Raw genomic sequence first — 21,611 nt, 5'->3', positions numbered from 1 at the left:
TTTCACCAAATAAGATTGAATGGAAGGAAGTGAAGGAAAAGGGAAAGGGAGGCTTGATAAAATGGAGGGTTCCAGCGCCTATAAAAGGAGTCACCTTCTACCTAGTAAACACACCATCCAGGAGTGTGACCTAGCTTTTGCCAAGAAACTGGAAATTTACTCAAGACACCCCATTCTCTAGTTCCATCTCTCCCTCTCTGCCTTAGTCAAAATCACCCCCAAAAAATCTCTCTCCCCTTGCTCTGTTGCTAAACTCATGAAGGCTTAGCTTCCATGCCACAAGCCTCTCAAGCCAAGCCATATTACTGATTTGTCACAATCCTTTGATTTATTGGTGAAATGAACCAAAGCGTTTTCTAAGGCTCCACGAACCTTTCAAAACACTCTTGGGGCCTGGTTCTCGAACTCAGGCACAAGGGCAACTTTATCCATCCTCTCTTTACAGCAGCCCAAGCCCATTCGCCAAGCTATTGGAACAAAAAGTCCCCTACACATATTTAATAGATGGTTGAAATTAGAAGTACTTAATCAACCTTTAACATGAAATTATTATTGAAGAAGCTCCTTATTACAAACATGAAAACAATTCCTAGCTGAACTTTAGCAAATCAAGTTTTTAGCATTAAATATTTAAGTCAAGGAAAAAATGGTGGCCACCGCCACCACCACAACCACCAATAATCCCACTATGTCTTAGCTTATATTTAAGTCATAAGATCCATTAGTTGAAGTGTTGAGCAAGAGGATGGTTTAACAGCACACCTCCTCTTGTAGCAGCGTCCTTCAAAAACGTCATCTTGATTTTGTTGAGTGTGGCTACAGCTTCCTTCATACTTATCCTCCCTTCTGGTGATTCTGCACAACAAGCAAGAGCTAATCTCATAATGGATGATAAGCAATCCCTCTTCCTCACATGATCATCATCTTCCTGCTCTGTACCAGTCCCAAGCAAATTGGCATCCACAACTTCCCCTATCATTGCATCTGTTAACAATAGTGAGTTTGCAATCCATTGCTTTAAATTCATTTCCCCATCAAACATCTCATCTGTTGGCTTCCTTCTTGTGAATGTTTCCATCACTACAATTCCAAAACTATATACATCCCCTCTTGTTGAAACTATTCCTTCCGTCCCATACTCTGCAATATGAATTACACTTATATATATGTGTGAATTATAATCATGTGTATGATAAAATGAAAATTATGCATAATTAAGGACAATATGTATAGAATTGAAAGATATTAAATTAGCAAGTACATCACCTGGAGCCATATACCCAACTGTGGCCAGGGTCATGGTTTGGGTCAAAGAATCTCCTCCACCCAAGAGTTTTGCAATTCCAAAATCAGCAACATGTGCAACCATATCATCATCTAGTAATATATTGCTTGGCTTCATATCACAGTGTACAATAGGTATTGAATAGCCATGATGTAGGTATTCCAATGCTAGTGCAACATCTGTCATTATATTCATCCTCTGTAAGATATTCAGAGAAGAGCTTTGGGAGTACAACCACTTCTCAAGGCTCCCATTAGACATGTGGTTCAGTACCAAGGCTTTGAAATCAAGTTCACTGCAACAGGTGATGATTTTGATAAGGTTTCGATGGCGAATATTGCTTAGCATTTCACATTCTCTATCAAAACTCCAAAGCATCGTCTAGCTGTGAAAACCTTCACTTTGCAACATATATCCCATCCGAAAGTGTCCTTTATATACTGAGCCAAAACTCCCACTTCCGAGTAAGTTGTTTTCGTTAAATCCATCTGTGGCCCTTAGAAGCTCTAGGCGTGAAATTCTTCTCCAAAGAAGTTGAGGCAACGAGGCAGCCTCTCCTGCAACTTCCACATTTCTTTTCCTGCGTAGTAAATATATAGATACGGAGGCCACTAAGAAAATAACTGATATAATCCCAGGGATGATATATTTTGCTTTCCTCCAATTTGGTTCAAGTGTACCATTTTTGCATGGTAGAAAATGGAGTCGAGGTGCACCACAGAGTGCACTGTTTGAGACAAATGATTCAGATGGAGAAGTTTTGGAAGGGTCCACCAATTGGAATTTCACCTTGGAGCCTGTTGAAAGACAAATTCAGATACTTGAGATGTAAGAGAGCTTCTAAAGACTTTGGAATCACTCCAGACAGATTATTTCTGGACAAATCCAAGAGTTGCAGGCTTAGACAGTCGTGAAATGAACTTGGAATAGGTCCCTCCAAATTATTACTTGCTAAGGATAGATTAACCAGATCCTGAAGACCGCCAATGGTGATTGGTATAACACCAGATAAATGGTTATTTGATAAATCTACACTTATCACAACTTTCAAGTTTCCAATATCTTGTGAGAGATTTCCAGTTAGAGAATTGGATGATAAGTACACATGCAGGATATCGACAAGTCTCCAAAAAGTAGATGGTATTGTGGAACTCAACGAATTGGACTCCAGTGATAGAGTTCTTAGAGATGTGGATAGATTTCCGAAGCAAGAAGGTATAGAACCCGAGAGCTGATTACTACCCAAATATAACTCAAATAGTTTATACAGTTGACAAAGTTGATATGGGATGTATCCTTGCAACTTGTTACCATCCAAATGCAAACCTTGGAGATTCCGAAGTCTTCCAGCTGAAGTTGGAATTGATCCATTGAATTGATTGTATCCCAGATGTAAGGATACCAAGTTGCTCAAGTTGCCAATACCAATGGGAATGTTACCCCTCATGTTGCAATTGAATAAATCAATATATTGAAGCGACGATGTAGAGAAATTCTGAAAGGAATCGTCAAGTCTGGCATTTAATGGATTATCGCAAGTACAGATTCATCAAATTTCTAAGATTAGCCAAACAAGAGAGAGTGCTTGCTTCGGAGTCGAAGTGATCAATCGTCAAATTATTCCGGCCTAATTTAAGACTCAAGGTTTTTAAGGCACAAAGTGTCCTCGGAAGAAACCCTGTAAATGAATTGTAGCTCAAATCTATCTGGCTGATCGTAGAAGCATTGGAGAGGTTGGGGATTACTCCGCTGAGGTCATTTCCTGCTATATAAAGGTGTTGTAGGTTTGGAAGCGCAAGGCCTAGGTTTGCTTTGGGAGGCTACCTGATAGCTGATTCAGACTAAGCAACATTACTCTTATCGTGGAGATATTGAAGATTGAGGATGGGATGAGGCCATTTAGATTATTACCACCGACTGCAAAAGACTCTAAATTTTGAAGATCACCCATCTCATCTGGTATAGTTCCTGCCACAATGTCACAACCGTTGCATATTTAACTTTGTAAGGATTTATGTAATCTAATCTACTCGTTCATGAACTTTAGTATAAAATGTCAGACTCATTATATTAATTAATACAACAATATTTACACGAAAATCTCTAAAAGAAAGAAAGATTTGTGTTTGAAACAAATTAAGAAGTCGGGCCATAATTTACAAAATGTCATATTCCCTTGAGCAAAACACGTTTTTGTTTGCCTGTCTTTATACCTCATTGTTTTTTTTTTCTTACTTTGGTTAACCTTAGATTTGAACATATTGACATAGATAGAACGTTTATTGGGCAAGTCAATATATTATATTCATGATTGTAAACCTTGCTATTCGATTCTAATGAATTTTCCAGCGATTTTGACAAAAAAAATTGTTATATTCATAATTAACTATCTCCCTCATTTACTAAAATATGAAATAGTTAAATAATGATAAATTATTTAACCAAAATAAAAAAGATAAATCATAATTGGATCAACATAATGAAATATCAATTACCTGTCAAAGTGTTTTTGCTAAGGTATATCTCCTTCATCATTGTTAAGTTCCCAATATTTTTTGGTATGCTTCCACTGAAATTGTTTTCCTCCAAATTAAGTGCACGAAACTCTTTGCATTGCCATAATTTGGATGGAAGTGGACCATCAAACTGGTTGCGACCCAAATCCAAGTATTGAAGACTAGGATGTTGGCATATATTGTCTGGAAGACCACCACTCAAGCTGTTTTCATATAGACTCAACAGACTCAAAGAAGACATGTTGAAAACAACCAGAGGAACAGGGCCTTTTAGGGCATTTGAACTCACGAACAATGTCTCCACCTGATCTAAAAGGCCGATCTCTTTTGGAATTTCTGAAATATGCACATATATATATATATGTTAACAAAAGCCACGTCAGTATAACTAGATCACATCAAGGCAAGGCAATGCAACGAATATACCGTTGAACTTGTTGGATTGAAGGATTATCGCCTTCAGCATTGTTAAGTTCCCTATTTCTCTTGGTATCGCACCTGTTATGTATTCCAAACAAAAACTCAAAATATATATTATTCATTATTTAAAATCTATGTCATTATTCCCCAATGGCCAACAAGTTTTTATCATTTGTAGCCTACAGCAGGTAGTCCCTAGTTTCATAAATGCAAGTTTTGTAAAAACTTTGTAAAAAATAAATATGAATAGACTCAACCACCCTTAAAATTAAAATCAAATACATAAATCTATTCAAGTGTGAGTTTTTAGTATTACATGACACGCAAGTAAGAAAAAATTAGCCTAATTTTCTAAAGAAAAAAGAACAAACTGGGCTTATGGATTAATAACAAAATGTTAAAACGTAACGTTATATCAATCGTTGAGTCTAGATAACTTGTTGACACATACGTACCGGATAGTCGGTTAAAGCTTAGATCAATTTCTAGCAGTGTAGACAAGTTGAAGATAGTCGCAGGTATGGAACCTGAAAACTGATTAGAATACAAATTGAAGCTTTGAAGTTTGGGAAAGTACCCAGACCACGATGGAATGGATCCCGTAAAATTGTTGTATCCAAAGTCAATCAACTTCAGCCGACGCAAATAAGACAATTCCTTGGGCAAGGTGCCATGGAAGCCGTTGTTTCTTAAGTCCAGCTCAACAAGAAATGAGAGGTTGCCGAGGGGTGGAGGAATGGTGCCGGAGAGTCCCATGTAAGAGAGGTTCAAGACTGAAACTCTGAGGTGGCGAGCGCCACAAGTAACACCAACCCAATTGCAAACGGAGGTGGTGGTTGACCAGTTGACCAAGATGTTGTGAGGGTCAATAGGGATATGGGATTTGAGAGCAAGAAGAGCAGATTGGTCCGTGGTGATGTTGGTTTGTGCTGCACCTACTGTGCCTATAGAACTGTACTGCAGCTGCAGCACCAGCAAGAAGGTGATTGACAAGAGGAAACAACTTCTCTCCATGACCATGAGCACCAAAAACAGACAAGTTCCTTCCAACTTCAAATTGTTTTTTGTTTGTTTTTCCTTTTGAATAATTTGTTGCAGTGCCAATCTATGAAGGCAGAACAAGGTGCCAAAGAGTGGGGCACATGATTGCACCATGGGAGGAAGAAATTCGCGTGTAGCCAAATGCAACTGATCCATTCATTGCAACGACTTAGACTCGTAATAAAGGAAGAATGGACAATTGGGCATTTCCTTTCCACGCTTCTGTCTTCACAAATGTGCAAGAACTTGATATACATACGCGTCTATATATTCCGTCAATCAGATATGGATAGTCAATCCAGTCTCCACGCATCTGTCTTCATGAATGTACAATCAATCCGCCTCATCTTTTCTCTACAATCACGTCATAGAAGAGTTCAATTTTCTTGTTTTTATTTCTCTTGTGCCCACCTGTTTCCTTCTTATTTTGTTGACATGTGTCCTCAACTTAACAAAAAGTTAACTCTGTTAAGTGTCATTTTTATTAATAAAATATTAAATGTTAAAATAAATTTATTTAGAAGCACAGTCACTTCATCTTCTCCGGCAACCACTACCACCCCCCAGGCAGCGATGGCAACATATCCAGATCCACATCTGAATATGCCTTCATCTTTTATGGTCCCTTCATTTCAACAAACATGCCCTCTTTTCCCCTCTCTCTCTCTCTCTACACCGCCGCACCAGATCCAGACCCTCACCACGTCATTTCCCTTGACAACGCCGGCAAGATTCATCGTGATTCGCGAGCTCGACATTCCCGTGGTGGAGGGATATCCGATTCTTTAAGTCAAAGAAAACTCTTGTTTTCTGATGTGTGAGTGAGGATTGAAAATTGAAGGAAGTTGTTCATCGCATGTCCCACAAATATTCTTCATGGCCTGGCTATTCCCAAATCAATGCTATCCAAAGACAACAACGCCTCCATGATCGCATCTATAACACTAAAAAGGGATTGTCACCACTGGGGTGGGGTGGTTGTGGTGGGTGGCGGTTGAGGTCCGGTGGGTGGGTGCTTGGATGGCTGCTGCATTTTATCTTTTACTTCAATTTTGAGTTTTTATTATTATAAATAATTTGATTCAAAGTTAATAGTGTTTTGTGGAATGTTAAGAGAGGACACATGTCAACAAAATAAGAAGGAACAGGGTGGGAACATGATAAATAGAAACAAGAAAATTGAACTCCAACCCAATTGCAAACGGAGGGTGGGAACATAAAACACTATACTTGACATTACCAAGCGAACCAATTGTAGAGAAGGTCATTCATCAACTACAAGTGAAACGATTGACAAACCAAAACAAAGTTGTGTGGCAAGTAACACCAACCCAATTGCAAACGGAGGTGGTGGTTGACCAGTTGACCAAGAACTTGCCATGCATATTTGTCTCTATATATTCCCTCAATCAGATATGGATGGTCAATCCAATCTCCTCCACATAATAAGGACCCTTTTGCTTTTATTTTTTTTTTCAGAAACAAAGCATATACACATATGGTAGAAAACAATTCCAGGATAGCAAGCAGTTAATTGCTCAGACCAGGGCCAATTTCCGTTAGTTTTTCGCTTTGTTGGGCTTAGGCCTCTATATATATATATATGGGAGCGGATCTGTGACATCATATTTTTTGACACAGTTTTGACACAATTTCAGTGGGCCAATTAGATTACTCCACTTTTAATGGTTAAGATTAAATCGAGAAATAGTTTTAATGTTTTAAATAAACAATCATTAATTTTATTTTCTCTCTTATGAAAATAAATAAAATTATTTTCTCTCTCCCTTTTTTCTTGGAAACGTAATCTCTCTTCTTGGTAATATCCTTTTTTCCTTGGTAATCTAATCTCTCTCTCTCTCTCTCTCTCTCTCTCTCTCTCCATATAGGTACAATTCATCTAGCATATTAGTTCCTAAGTTTTGAGAACATGATAATTAAGCATCCACTTGCCTAATCAATCCTAGACAATGGGAGGTTGTGCTTGATAGACAGTTGCTTAAGAGATTTTGGTACAAGTATTTATGCATCGACTGCTGGAGATTTTCAATTATATGTTGTAATTGTTTGAGGCTATTCTAGTGAATTACTGTAGCTTATTGAAATTGTCTAATATGAGATGCTCTGCTCCAATTATTGTTTGGCTGGGAAAAACAGGTTCTTGAAAGATTTGGAAGAAGCTTAGAGAGTAGCTCGGACTAGCAATGCTGTCTGAATTTTGGGTTCTTGTATATCTTTCATTTGAAGAGCCATGTGCACAAGTGTTTGTGGATATATACGGGTGTTTAGATATGGTCACTAGCTATAATATCAAAAATTGGGTTCATCAAAATTGCCCTCTGTTCCTGCAGAACACACGGCCTTTTTGTTACCATTTTGTTCGAGTAAGAACTGAAGGGGATTTGTATCCCATAAATTTGGAGGGTAAGATCTAACAGCAATTTCCCTCCCTACCATAAGAAGCATATAGAAAAGAATGAGAAAAATTTCCTTTTATTTTTATGAGAGAGAAAATAAAATTAATGATTGTCTATTTAAAAAAATTAAAACTACTTGCCATATAATATTTAATCTCAACCATTGAAAGTAGAGTAATCTAATGGCCCAAAAATTGTGTCAAAACTTGTGTCAAAAACGTAGTGCCACGGATCCGCCCCCTATATATATATTTTATATATATATATATATATATATATATATATATATACCAAATGAGGTCTAGAACCAAGAAGCGTTAAACCATATAGTAATGAAGCAGGCACAATAGAAGAGACGCAACTTATGCATGAATCTTATCAATGAAAATACAAACATTGAAAATAAGAACATGATGATACTTCAAATATTCAACTGTAAATAATGCTTAGATGAAAATAATCAAAGATATTAGATTTGAAAGTAGACTGATGCTTACAAAAATCTTGATTTAATTCAAAGCATAGCACTCATAATTTACATTGGGAGTTTTCTTGAGGGAGTCTCAGAGAAAATTCTTAGAAACTGAGAAGAGAAAAATTACATTCTGTTTTTCAACTGAGGCCGAAGCCTGCTTAAATAAAAGAAAAGCAACTCTAGTTACATAACTATGGTAAACTTAAAGCAACTAGGGTAACTTTGGATTCTTCAACTATAGAGGCACGGGAGAATAAAGGAAAAGCAACTGCTACTTTTACCTCTGCTTTCACCGGGTAACTTTAATGATAGCTGTCGGGAATAATGACTGTAGAAGCATGCGAAAGCTTTTGAATGCTTTTTCTGAATGCTTTAACTTTCACTTTCACCGGGGCAATTTGTCCTTATCAACCAGAATTGAGATCATAAGGATATTGATTGTCAGCATAATAATGGTCGGGGGCCCGCGGGGCAACTGGTAGGAGGCTGATGGGGAGAAGAGAGTGTCACTGTCACTGTTACTGTCCTCATCATCATCCATTTTAGAAACTTGATCCAACAATTGTCTAGCTAGTTCCTGCAACTCAGATTTAGATTTTCCCTCGATTGAGAGAGAAGAACGAGTGGAGCCAACTAGGGAAATTGGTTGAGGTCTGGAAGGACGTTCTGACTGGGGAAAGTCCTTGTAGACATACTCAGCAATTCTGGCAACTTGGAATCTATCCCACCATTTGACTGAATACTGGCAAGACATAATTATGGCTTCCCAATTTACATGATAATTCCATTTCAAAATCCAAGGAATTTTGTGCCTGGCAATGAAAAGGAGTAATTTGGGAAAAAACAACTGTTGTTTATTGAGTTTATATTTACTGGCAAAATAATTGGTCAAATTATGAACTTCAGTAGGGAGAATGTTGGCTATTGGGCCATGTTTTTCCCACCAATGAAGGAACTAGTAGGGGAAAGGGCTCTTGAATTTACTATCAAAATTGATGAACCAAGAGTGACTGAAATCAACTTTTTGATGGAGGAAAATGGTATACCATGCTTCAATGTAATCAGCATAGTTGTATGGATGGGTGGACTTTAGATGGTGCAACTCGTAAGGATGGCGACTGAAATCCTCTTGACTCACTATCTTGTGAATGTAGAGGGAATGGTAAAGGGTGACCTTGGGATGATCACGGTCTTTGGTAGGCTTAATTTCAACTGATTCTGTTTCCAGAAGAATGTCCCTATAGTAAGTAAGATTCTTATAGGGGCAAGGAGGAAGAAAATGGCAATTAGGGGGAAAGTATTTGTTGACAATAGTAATTGGGTCAGAAATACCATCATAAATAGATTCAATTATAAACAAATGAGACTTCTCTTTTGGGAGATAAGGGATGACTTCTGAAGATAACTGGTCGATTTGGGAAGAGGCAAGCTGGAGGAATGATCCGGAATGGATCATAGCGGAGACTAGGGCAGATCGTAATTGGGGCAAATTTGGCAATCGTGGTTCCCAGTGGAGAACCGATTACGACTTGAATTGGGGAGCATCCCAGATATGGGACCAATTGAGCGGGCAACTGAGAAGACGACTCTTTCTTAGGCTGACTCATTGAGGATGGGAGGATGCGGAGCGACTGGGATGCCTTAGGTTGATTGGCAGACTCTTTTTGTTTGTCTTTTTTGGGTGCCATTGTGAATCCTGCAGAAATTCTCGATTAAGAAAATCAGGAACAGAATTCTCACTACCTTTCAAATATTCAATATCAAAATCAAATATACTTAAAATGGCTTGCCAACTTGCAAAAATCTGTTTTGATGCAATGTTTTGAACATCCTTTTCTAAAACATGCTTAGCAGATTTACAGTCAACACGGATTAAGAATTTTTGATTAAGCAAATCATCTTGAAATTTACTAATGCATAGTACTATAGATAATATTTCTTTCTTAATAGTACTATAATTATATTGCGACTGTGTCCAAATGCCAAAATGAAAACGAATGATTTGTTCTGGGGAATTTAGACTAACTCTTTGTTTGAGAATGCCTCCGTAACCAATATCAGAAGCATTAGTTTCAACTATTTTGAAGGAATCAACTGAAGGGATACCAAGACAGGGAAGTGTCTTGACATGAACTTTGATTTGTTTGACAATCTCTGTGTGGACAGGGGACCATGGAGGAGGATTGTCCTGCAACCCATCAAACAAAGGCTTACACTGTTTTCTCAGATTTTGATAGAAATCAGAAACAAAATTGAGAGATCCTAAGAACCTCTGAAGCTTACTCTTATTAAGAATTTGATCTGGGAATTTATCAGCAAATTGGATAACTTGATCTATTGGCTTGATCTGTGAATGGCAAATATTCAAACCAAGGAATCGGATATTAATTTGAAACAACTTGATTTTCTTAGCATAAACAACTAGACCATTGTGTTTGACAATCTAGAGGAATTTATGCAAATGCTTCCAATGCTGTTCTATCGACTAAGAAAAGATTAGAACATCATCAATATACACAATAGAGAAATGACTAACTGAATTGAATATTTCATTCATTATATTCTGAAATTCACTTGGCGCATTTTCAAACCAAAAGGCATTACATTCCATTCATAATGACCCAAAGGAGTGAAAAATGCAGTCTTATACCTATCTGACTCATCTATTTGGATTTGCCAGAAACCACTCTTCATATCGAATTTGGAGAAGACAACTGCTTTTTCTAAGCGATTAATTAAGTCTCGTTTATTAGATATGGGATACCTAATCCATTCTAAGACTGAATTAAGGGGCTTATAATTGATAACTAATCTTAGGACTTCTCTTTCTAACTCAGCATTTTTCTGGACATAGAAAGCGGGACAAGACCAAAGCGACTTACTCTTTCGAATTATTCCTTTATGAAGCAGCTCAGTTATTTCAACTTTACAGAATTCCATTATTTCTTGACTCATTTGGATTGGCCTAGCTTTAGTGGGAATATTTTTCTCACTAAAGGTTTTGACATAAGGAAGACTGACAACATGTTGTTTCCTATACCAAAACGCATTAGAAAGATCAAAACAGACTTCATTTTTCAACTTATTTTCAAATTGTTGAATCTGCAACTGTAAAGACTGGCTACTAAGATGTTGTTCAACTCTTTTGAAATTAACTTCTTCTTTAATAAAATTCAACTGATTATTTTTTATTATGAATTAATTTAATTGATTTGGTGACCGAACTTTTTTGGAGGGCTTTCAGATTATGCAACTCAGGCTTAGTTAGGAATTCAAATTTTACCTTTTCTCCTAAATGGGTAGAGGTGACTCCATCATATTCTACCTGGAAAGGATATAACAAGGCAATAAAGGGTAATCCTAGAATGACTTCATCAGTGATATTTTTCACCAAGACAAACGTGGTTTTGAAACAGATTTTGTTTTGACAAATATGGGCTTTGGGAATTTCTTAATTAACCTGCAACGATTTTCCTAAAGCAGTTCTAAGCGACTTTTTAGACTTCTGGTAATACTTGGTAGGAATTAGACCTTCCTTAATACAGTTAAGATCAGCTCCTGAATCAAATAAGGCAACTGTGGTAAACTCAAAGCTATTGACAAATATTGTGACTTTAGAATACCATTTTCTGAAATGGACTCGTTTAATCAGATTAATGGCTTGATCCTTATCTGAAGGTTCACCATCAGAGTTTATTGGACTTCCTGGTTGACTTCTAGACTCAGAACTTTCTTTTTCTATTAAACGAATTAAATCTTGTTTAATACCATAATTTTCAACTTGCAACGTTTGACTTATTTGTTTTAATTCAACTATTTCTTTTTTGACTAATTTAACTTCGGACTATAAGTCTTGCAGGGTGACTTCTTTTCTCTTATTAAACCTTTCTAAGGTTGTGTTCAGACTAATTTTTTGGGGAACAGACTGGTGTGAACTTGAACTATCCTGGCTAATGACTTTTCTTAGCCTTTTCAAGTATTCAGTCTTCAATTCTGGATTTTCGATTTACTAATTAAATCAACTAACAATTCTTCTTGTTCTTCCTGTTTGGTGAGGACAGAAATAGATTTTAATCTATTACAGCATTTATCCTTACAACCAAGTTGAATTTTGGGAAAACTAGACAAAGAATCTGAAGAATGATAACTATCAGACTCAGAACTGGCAACTATGGTTTCAACTTTACTAGACTTGGAGTTATTTAACTCTAAGACTTGAACCAACTTTTCTTTTTCTTCATCTATTATTTTCAACTGCTTAATGGTGGCTTTTACTTTACATTCAGAAGCATAATGACCAAATTTTTGACATTTATAGCATCTGATTTTTCTTTTGTCGGAATTTTTTCCAAAACGACTATTCTTCTCATTTTTCGGTGCTTTTGGCCAACTTTTCTTGGGGTGAAACTTCTTTTTCTTATAAAACTCATTATTATCATTATTCTGTCGGAATGATTGTTTCCTACGTGAATAATGGCGACTCTTTCTAATGTGACTGGGGTAACTAGACTTGTCTTTCCTGGAAGGAGGAATACTAGACAAACCGTATTGTTCATAGAAATTTCCTAACTCATACTTAGCGAATTTTCTGTCGGACTATATTTGTTTACCAATTTTATAATCAACACACATTTTCATACCTACTTGATTGATTGTGCTAATTATATTTCCATAAGTTAAACTATCCCAATCAATTTGACCGTGATCGTTACTTAGGACTGTGCGAATTTTGTGAGCAAACAGGTTTGGAAGACCATTAACAAATTTTTCTTTCCAAAACGGCTGATTACTATCATCTCTTAACATGACTCTGGAAATGAAAACATCTTTATACCATCTAAAATCAGACAACTTAGGACAACGAAGGTTACTAAGCTGATCATGAATTCTAGCAGTGGTATTGCTAGGGGTTCCAACAAAATGTTCTATTATTGTATAAAACAGAGTGTTGACCCCATCTTCTATACCTTGACCTATTTGTTCGTCAAATATAGGAAGACCGTCTTCATTAAGTTTAACTGCATGAATTATTTGGGTTTTCGACTCTGGGAGTAAGTGTTTATCCCACCAGATCGGAGAGTACCAGTAAAACCAGTTACAAGTAAAGGCACTATTTCTGACTGCCTAAAACGGTGATTGGTTATGTAACTATTGGCAACCATGGACATGTGTTGAAGTTTATTAAAAATTTCTTGTTCAGACAGACCATCAATATTCCATTCATACAATTTATCTGAAGAAACTGAAAACTGACTCTGGAAGTTTCATTCTTCAAATTGAATGTCTGGGGGTGTTGGCCTAGGATACCAATTTTTGGTAAGACTCGTAGGACTAACATGATTAGTTAACTGTTTGACTTTCAATTGGTTATCTAATTACAAATTTTTAAAAGCATTTTCAATTTTTGAAATATTACTGGTTTCTGATTCTAAACTAACTAATGACTCAGGTTCAAAATCTGAAGGGTTTACTATTGCAAAAGAATCTAGTGTTTTAAGACCAGATTTTTCGGCTTTAGTAGGTGTCAACTATTCTAGCATTTCTTCAATTTTCTTTATTGTTGGTTTGATCTTAAGGGTAGGACTGGATTTAAGATCCTGGAATTGAACTAAAGGTTTTTCTATTTTGATTCTAGTCTTACTATCCTGGGGAACTAATTTGTCAAATTTTGTTTCAATTTTGTCTAACTGTTTTCCTATGACAATTAAACTTTGGTTCGTATAATTATTTTGTTCAATTAGTTTCTTATCTGGATCACTTTTCTCAGGGACTTTGAAGGGGCTAGCAGGTATTGGGATTTTCTTATATTCAACTACTATTGATTCAACTGGGGGATGACTTGCTACAATTTCCGAATCATCAGACAATTTCCATTTTTCTTTAGGTAATGTTTTCAACTTGTTAGACATGTAGCGGCTTTCTACAAAGTCTAAGTAAAAGATTTCTACTTCTGCGGACCGCATATAATCTTTCCATTCATTAAAGATTTGTTGGCGGTGTTCTCTACTGGGGTAGGCTTCGTGATAATTATCTTTTCGTTCCTGATTTTCAGGGGCTCGATTATCTAAACGTTTCCAATTAATTGTAAATTTTCTATTAAGGACTCTAAGCTGATTATAGACATCTGCTAAATCAGCTTGGAAATCAATTTGTGTTGGCGACTCAGGTGACTCAGGTTTTTCTTCCTTGACTGGTGCTTTACCATAACTGGGATGATTAACCTGGGACGATTTTCTGAGAGACTCCAATTTGAAGTCTATCATGGCCTTTTCTAACTCTAGGTCTCGTTCTAGAGTTGAGGATGAAGCTGGGAAGGAATGCCTTGCAGGGACATGCCTCTGGGATTGACCAAGGGTAGGCAACTGTGTAACTGGACTGTAGATTTTTGTACAGGTTGGTTACTGAAATTGATTTTGACTATGCCATCTAAGTACTGCTAAATGTAATCTAATTTGTTTAGATTATGTTGATTTGGGGTTGGATGATTTTCAGTGGTGAGTGTCCATTCTAAGGGAAGGGTAACATCTGACCACTTAATTGTGTGAGGTACTCGTATATTGGCCTCGGATGTGCTACTTTGGATCAACAAGGTATGATCCTTAGGACTCTTGTGAAGGGGCTGGAAGTTCATATTAGTTCCAGTGACCTTATAATAAATTCTATATACTAAGGCTAACGGTTGTGTTCCTGGGAGGACTTGGTACCCGTCATTCTTAATATTTAGAGTTAATGTTTTCAAAATATGGGGGTCACTTAAACTGACTGTAAAGTTTGGGTAACAATCAAAATGAACTAGACCATTGCAAAGGCTTGACTCAATTAATCCTAGCGTACAGTCGCTAAAATTCGTGAATCTAGCATCTCTCAGGCAAATACAGACAGAGGTTTTTAATCCTAGTCTGGTAAGGGGCTTAACTGCAACTTGAACTAAACCAATGTGAAGGAAATTGTTTCCATCATTTTTATGTTTTTTTATTGACTCAAGATTAAGCAACTGGCAAATTTCATGTTCTTTACTTAAAGCATAAACTTGTTCGACTGTTTTTACATGGGAGGTCGACTTGAAACTAGACATGGACCATTTTTTCTTATAGATATCTTGACTGGGGACTCAAGAATATATATATGTATATATATATATATATTATACTGCTGTATATATTTGTTAATGCTACCAAAAGGTTGATAGTTCAATGGTAAAAGTATTTATCTAGTTAGTGATCAAGTTCAAATACCAATAACATTTTCCCTCTTCTTTCCAAATTTTGACAAATAATGATAATAATAATAATTTGTGCATGCGACTAATTTCAGTTTGATCACAATATATTTTTCAATATTAGGACTTCATTATAAATGTGCATTGCATTTAGCTTTAAATCAAATTGAAAAGTCAAAAAACTTGTGTACATTAGTCTTTCAAGACACTTTTTTGATGTACACATCCGTTGGCATTATATACATAGCTGGTAGACAATACTCCCGTTCATCTCAACATCTACAAATCCTTAAGGGAGGCCGTAAGCATAGGCGGTTGCCTTGGGCCTTCAAATTGGGAGGATCCCCAATTTTTATAAACTATATAGCCCAAGTATTGCCTTTTTAAAAGGGAGATTCACTACTATACCCAATATAGGTGCCCAAATTATTAAAAAAAAAAAATCCCACATGAAATGGACTTTAGAAACACGCTCAAAGTCCATTTACAACATAACAAAGAGTCTTGAAACTTCTTATAAATTACAAAACTATCATCAATTTCTTAAAATAAACCCAACCCCAAAACTTCATTAAAAAAAATCCAAAATACTCTATAGGGTATCAAAGTAATTTAATAATCAAAATTAAATTCAATAGAGTCAGTTGTCATTTTTTTTTTTTTTGGTTTGTTTATAGAAATTAAATGGTATAGGGTTTATCTATATCACTAGTGCTAAGAATAGGTATATAACTAAATATCTCTTTTTTTTTAAACCAAATTATTTACTCTATAACTAAAACGAGTAAACTCAATAAAAGACCAATTATTATTATTTTAAAAGTTAAACCAGTTTAATAAGTTAACCTAGCAGCATATACCTTAGCACCAAAAAAAAAAAAAAATTCTAGAAGCATATAGGAAATTATGCTCTACTCGACAAAAGGTAAAAAAAAAAAGTGTATATTGCAAGAGGAAGCGCTCTTGGAGGAAGAACACGAAGGTAAAAACCCACAAGACTATTGCTTATATTTTCTATTGAAAAAGACATGGTAGAAAAACTTAACTATGTAAAGTTAATTGATACTTTTGCATAAAAAAAATGCAAGACTAGTGATATTTAAGTGTGCATTTTATAAAGTTGTTATGTGAATTACATTTTATTTGTTTCTTTTTAGATTACAATTGTGACTTTGAGTTCATATAATACTTATAGAAAAAAAATGACATAAATATACATAAAGGGTAGAAGGCCACATTTTACAATTTTTTCTCTGCAACGTTGAAATATATATAATTTAAATATTCATTAGACTACCTTATCTTTTGAAAATTTATCATATTCATTTCAAACCTTTTATTTTTCTTCCAATATTCATACCGATTTCATGATGATGAGATACTGGTCAATGTGATAAACTAAATTAATATTTCTTTCTTTAGGGTAAACTGCTGTGGTGTTTTGGCTATATACATAGTTGACCACATTTTCTTGGATAACTCTTTTATTAAAAAGATATTTGAATCCAATATGCAATGTTGAATTTTAGACATTTGAATGAATACCAGCCCCATTGAATCCATGGCTATAAACCTGCAGCAAATTCACATTTACATCATGATCAAAGATGAACTTCATATCAGAAAGAAATAATGCCCTTCTCTACTCTAAAAACCTTTATATGCTGTGAAATAAACGGGATACACTAGAATATTGAGTTGCACGTAAAGTAAATGAGACACAACATTTAACGAGGTTGGCCATGCCTACGTCCTTAGAGAGCAGCAGCAATAACTTTTCCACTATGTAAAATAATATCTCCTCTCACTCTCCCTTTCTTTCCTTCTCTTCTTTCTTCTTCTCTCTGCCTGGGATCTTTCTTCCTTCTCTGATGGTTGGTGTGTCCAGCACTTGCAAAAGAGGAAAGCCTTTTATAGGCAAATGTCTAGCCATTCCCGTGAGTGCGCAGGAAAGCATTATGCACTAAAGTCTTCAAACTAACAGTAAGTGGGCTCCACATGTTTATTCTTTACAACACTTCCCCCTTGAAGACCCAAATAATATGTTGGTTGCTTCATTAGTTTTTGCTTGGAGGAAACCCAGTGAAGTAGAAAACTGATGGAAGGAAGAAGATTACAGTAATCAGTGTAGCATACTGCTGGATGCTCACCCTGATGAATATCTCCCCCTGATATCTTCATGACTATCCTTTTTGAGAGAAATCTTTCGGAGTGAGTGGAGGATGTAGCCATCAAAAATTCCTTAGTTGAGTAAGTAAATATATTTCCAGTGAGCTATCTCTATGTAAATCATAGAAGTTTCTAAAGTCCGCATATCCAAAAAAATCTGGGCTATTTGTACGTTCACTTGAAAAGAATATGCCCATATATGGTGTTATGCAGAGATAGCATCAAATACGTCTCACATCATCCCAAGGTGGTGGTGATGGAGCCGAGGTCTATCCGGAAAATACAATGTCCGGCCCAGTATATTTCCGAATAATCATTTAAGTGCCTAATGGATAACCTACATAAAAATGCTTCAATACTTTCTTAGTATAAGCAAGAATCTCGTTGGCATAATGCTCGATCTTCAAGTCGAGACAAATATTTCTTGAACTCTTTAGGAGTTTTGATCAATTATCAACTCTTCAGGAGTTGTAATGTGTTGTAACCATATCATACGCACATGTCCTTTAGAGACTTGCTTCATGCAATTTCAATCCTTCAGGGATTTTATTTAAGGGATTACACTTCATGACACATTGTATAGCTTTATTTCCAGCTATTTGTTCTGCTTGCACATCTTTAGGGAATTGCTTCTGGCGATATGCTCCGTGCATTTAATAACCCTTAAAGATAACATGTTCATCTCCATAAATGTGCAATAAGAAGGCATGATTGCATCCGTAAGTCTGGAGATTCCCAACATTCCTTATAAAATTTTCAGGATTAATATCTTTTGGGGTTTGTCCTTTCACGTTCATTCTCATCTGTAATGGAATTGCCTCTTTCCATTTTGGCCAATGATATTGTCGACAGTTGATAATAGAACGTGGTTCCAATCAACACAGCCTATTGATGATTTGAGTAGCTAATCCAAAAACCAAAAATTGTCATTCATCAATTCGTAATCCCACCATTCTCATGTGCATGCGCTTGCATCAATTATAAGCATTTCTTTGCTTTTGGGTACCCAAGCCACTTCAGGGGGCTTTTATCGTCCCTTTCCAGACAGACATCTTTTATAGGATGGATTACGTGAGAATATGGATCATAACCTCCAATGGAGCGTTACTTTACAGTAGGACGTGGATAATCTCTATTTAGGGAGTTCGAACATTTAGAACCCATATATCTGTCATGCTGCAGGCATGTCACAGATTAATACATACATGTCAATTAATTGTCCTTCTAGGACTTTAAACTATATAATTTGCTACGTATTAGGCGTGCACTGTATTAATATTGACATGTTAAAGGATTTTCCTTTCGGGACTTCAATCCATATCATTTGCTATGCAACAAGCGTGCATCATATTGATCACTGCTATAACCATGTTTTGTTCTTATGGGACTTTAATCTATGCAATGTATCAATAATGTATCCAACTTGCAATCTATGAAATTTGCATTAATAATTCATGAATACATATCATAATAATACAAGCCATTCTTCTGGAATTGTCATGATACAAGTCGTTCTTCTGGAATGGTCTTTTGCATGGCGTTCTTCTAGAACGGCCTTATCTCCCCATTTGATTACCTTTAAGGATGTCGTACAAAATATCAAGCATGAAATAACACAAGTGTTTCTTCCATCCTTAGGTTGGAGAAACTTTGTTCCAATATCATTCAAGCTCGTATTGGCTCAGCAAATCTAATGCAACGCTTAATGATCCAGTTATATCATGCGAAACAAAAATCACAATTCTTCTATCTCTGTCAAAAAAATAACCCTTAGTGTTAGGTTCACTACATGGATTTGTTCTTCTGATGGTGAATCTGAAGAAACAAATCCCTTATGAACAGAGAGTTATAAAAAGAAAGAAAAGATACAAATAATTGTGATATTGATTGCAAGGTAGGTAAGAAATCAGGGAAGGAAACTAGTGGGGTAACGGACAACAAACTCTCATTTCTCCTAGCATAGAACTACTTTAGGAGACTAGAGCATGTGGTTGTCTTTACAACTCCCCGACGTTGCCGAAACGTGATCAGGGATAGTCTCGCTTCCTGAATGGATGATCAGATATAGTCTCGCTTTTCAAGCACATCGAGTGCTCATTGATAGGAAAAACAGGTGGATATTTCATCACTAAATATGGAGAAAATTGGAGAAAACTAGATGTATTCTGCAAAGAAAATTTCGTTAGTAACATATTTATACATAAATGAGAGGAATAGTTAGGTTTGGTGAATCTCAAATTAACCACAGAAATTTGCGAGGTTCTCGGGATGCTTTTGAAAAAGTAACTCCGTGAAATCCGCATAAAAGCAAGATCGGCTTTGACGAAGTGGTCCTGAAACCCCTAAAGTGCTTGGACATTATGGAGGCCGCGTGAAGTTTTGGAATCCGGAAAAGAAAAAGAGAATATGGGGATCTGAGAAAATATTGGGATCCTGGAAACGGTGCCACATTTCCGCCTATAGATATTGCCTTTGCAAGGCCTGAATGGAGTAACTGCGTTTCAACTCAACTTCCTTCCATTTTCTGAAAATTCAGCTTTTCTAAGACTTTCCTTGAAACCCTTTTAAAATGGCTTCCTCTTCTTCTTGCTCAAATCATTTCGATTTAAATGTTGCTCCCAAAACAATCCGTGACACCAAAGTCTGGCGTCCATCATTTGTATCCCAAAATCGTCATCTCACGGTTAATGATTCTGGATTATGAATGATGCGACTGCTGTCATAGTAACTAGGAATTTCCTTACTCCTATGGATGAAATACTGTTAACAGGAAGGTCTGACGAAGAGGCTATTGATGACTCAATGGATTTTAGCATTCAGAATGTTGCTTATGTTTCTAACATGGCTGATCATTTGCATGCCAGAGCAAACGAGATTCAAGAGCTGAACACTTAAAATTCGTCTCCTCCGGAGGACGCTTCATGAGTCTCAACAAGAGGTTGAGAAACTTAAAGAGGAAAATAAGGCTTTGTTGGAACTGGTGAGTTCATACTCCATTGATATGCAGACAGGGCTTGACATGCTGCAGATTTCCAATGAAAAGATTCTGGGAGACCACGAGAGGCTCATGGCTAGGCTTAAGAGGTGTCATCCTCTTCCTTCAGAGGCTTCCAGAACTTAATGGAATTTTATAGATTTTACAAAGCCTGCTCCTTCCTTGCAGGTGAAAAGAATCTATTTGTTGTATGCTCCTTTCCTGTTATAATAATTAGGTAAATTCTTAAACTTGCACCTGTGGTTTTTACGTCTTTTCAAAATGACGATTTGGAACCTTGTGCCTTATAGGTTCAAATAACCACATCAAATCTCTCAAATTAAATATTTCAATACATGTGAGTCTGGAACTCTTGGCCCGGGTTAAACACGACTTTAAAATTTATTTGCCTTTTTCAAATGGGCATGAAATACAAATTGAGTAAAAGCCATAATATTGCAATATAGTAGTGAAGAACATTAACTACTATATACCCAAAACTTCAGGTTCGGGATCTCTCATATATTAGGATCCATGGGCTCTTAGCCCAGATCATATAATATAACAAAATATGTGGGTGCCTCAATTCATCCCTTGAGGTTTATCCTGTATTATCCATTTCACGGTGTATTCTTAACAACCGGAATTCACAAAATATATTTCTTCCTTGAGGTGTCAATTGTAACAGAATCAAACTTTATTAAATTCATCATTTTCTTATGCCAAAGAAATATGCGGTGTACCATGATTTGCAATAATACCTCGAGGGTTGTCCATTTAACTGTTGGAACTTCAGGTTCTCAATATTGTCAGATTTTGAACTTTAGGCCAAAATCACATATTTTCATGGTACGGACATTCAATATTCTTAAATTTTGAACTTCAGGCCAAAATCACATATTCTCACAATATGGACATTTTTTGTAATTTCCTGTACATATTTTGGGACTTCAGGCCCTTACATAATTGTCCATGTTTTGAGGAACTTCTAGCATCTCATTTAATTGTGCATCAATGAGTTTAAGGAACTGCAAGTTCCTTTTTGTATATAATGATGGTTTACCCAAAATGGTTAATATTTATGCATACGTCACT

General features: G+C 36.2%; 1 pseudogene across 1 annotated transcript; it reads right to left on the bottom strand.

Annotated features, from left to right (window-relative positions):
- Positions 1-375: 375 nt before the first annotated feature.
- Positions 376-5,443, bottom strand: LOC103326396 (uncharacterized; annotated as a pseudogene). Its single transcript, XR_016124657.1, has 6 exons — positions 4,677-5,443; positions 4,228-4,299; positions 3,781-4,137; positions 1,267-3,253; positions 763-1,140; positions 376-487 (listed from the first exon to the last, which is right to left on the bottom strand). The product of XR_016124657.1 is annotated as an uncharacterized LOC103326396 (transcript).
- Between the last annotated feature and the right edge of the window lie 16,168 nt (positions 5,444-21,611).

Source organism: Prunus mume, linkage group LG1, assembly GCF_029339155.1.
Source record: "Prunus mume cultivar Tortuosa linkage group LG1, ASM2933915v1, whole genome shotgun sequence".
Lineage (NCBI taxonomy): Eukaryota > Viridiplantae > Streptophyta > Magnoliopsida > Rosales > Rosaceae > Prunus > Prunus mume.
The sequence above is the reverse complement of the archived record's forward strand: the minus strand, read 5'-3'. Positions and strand labels throughout refer to the sequence as shown.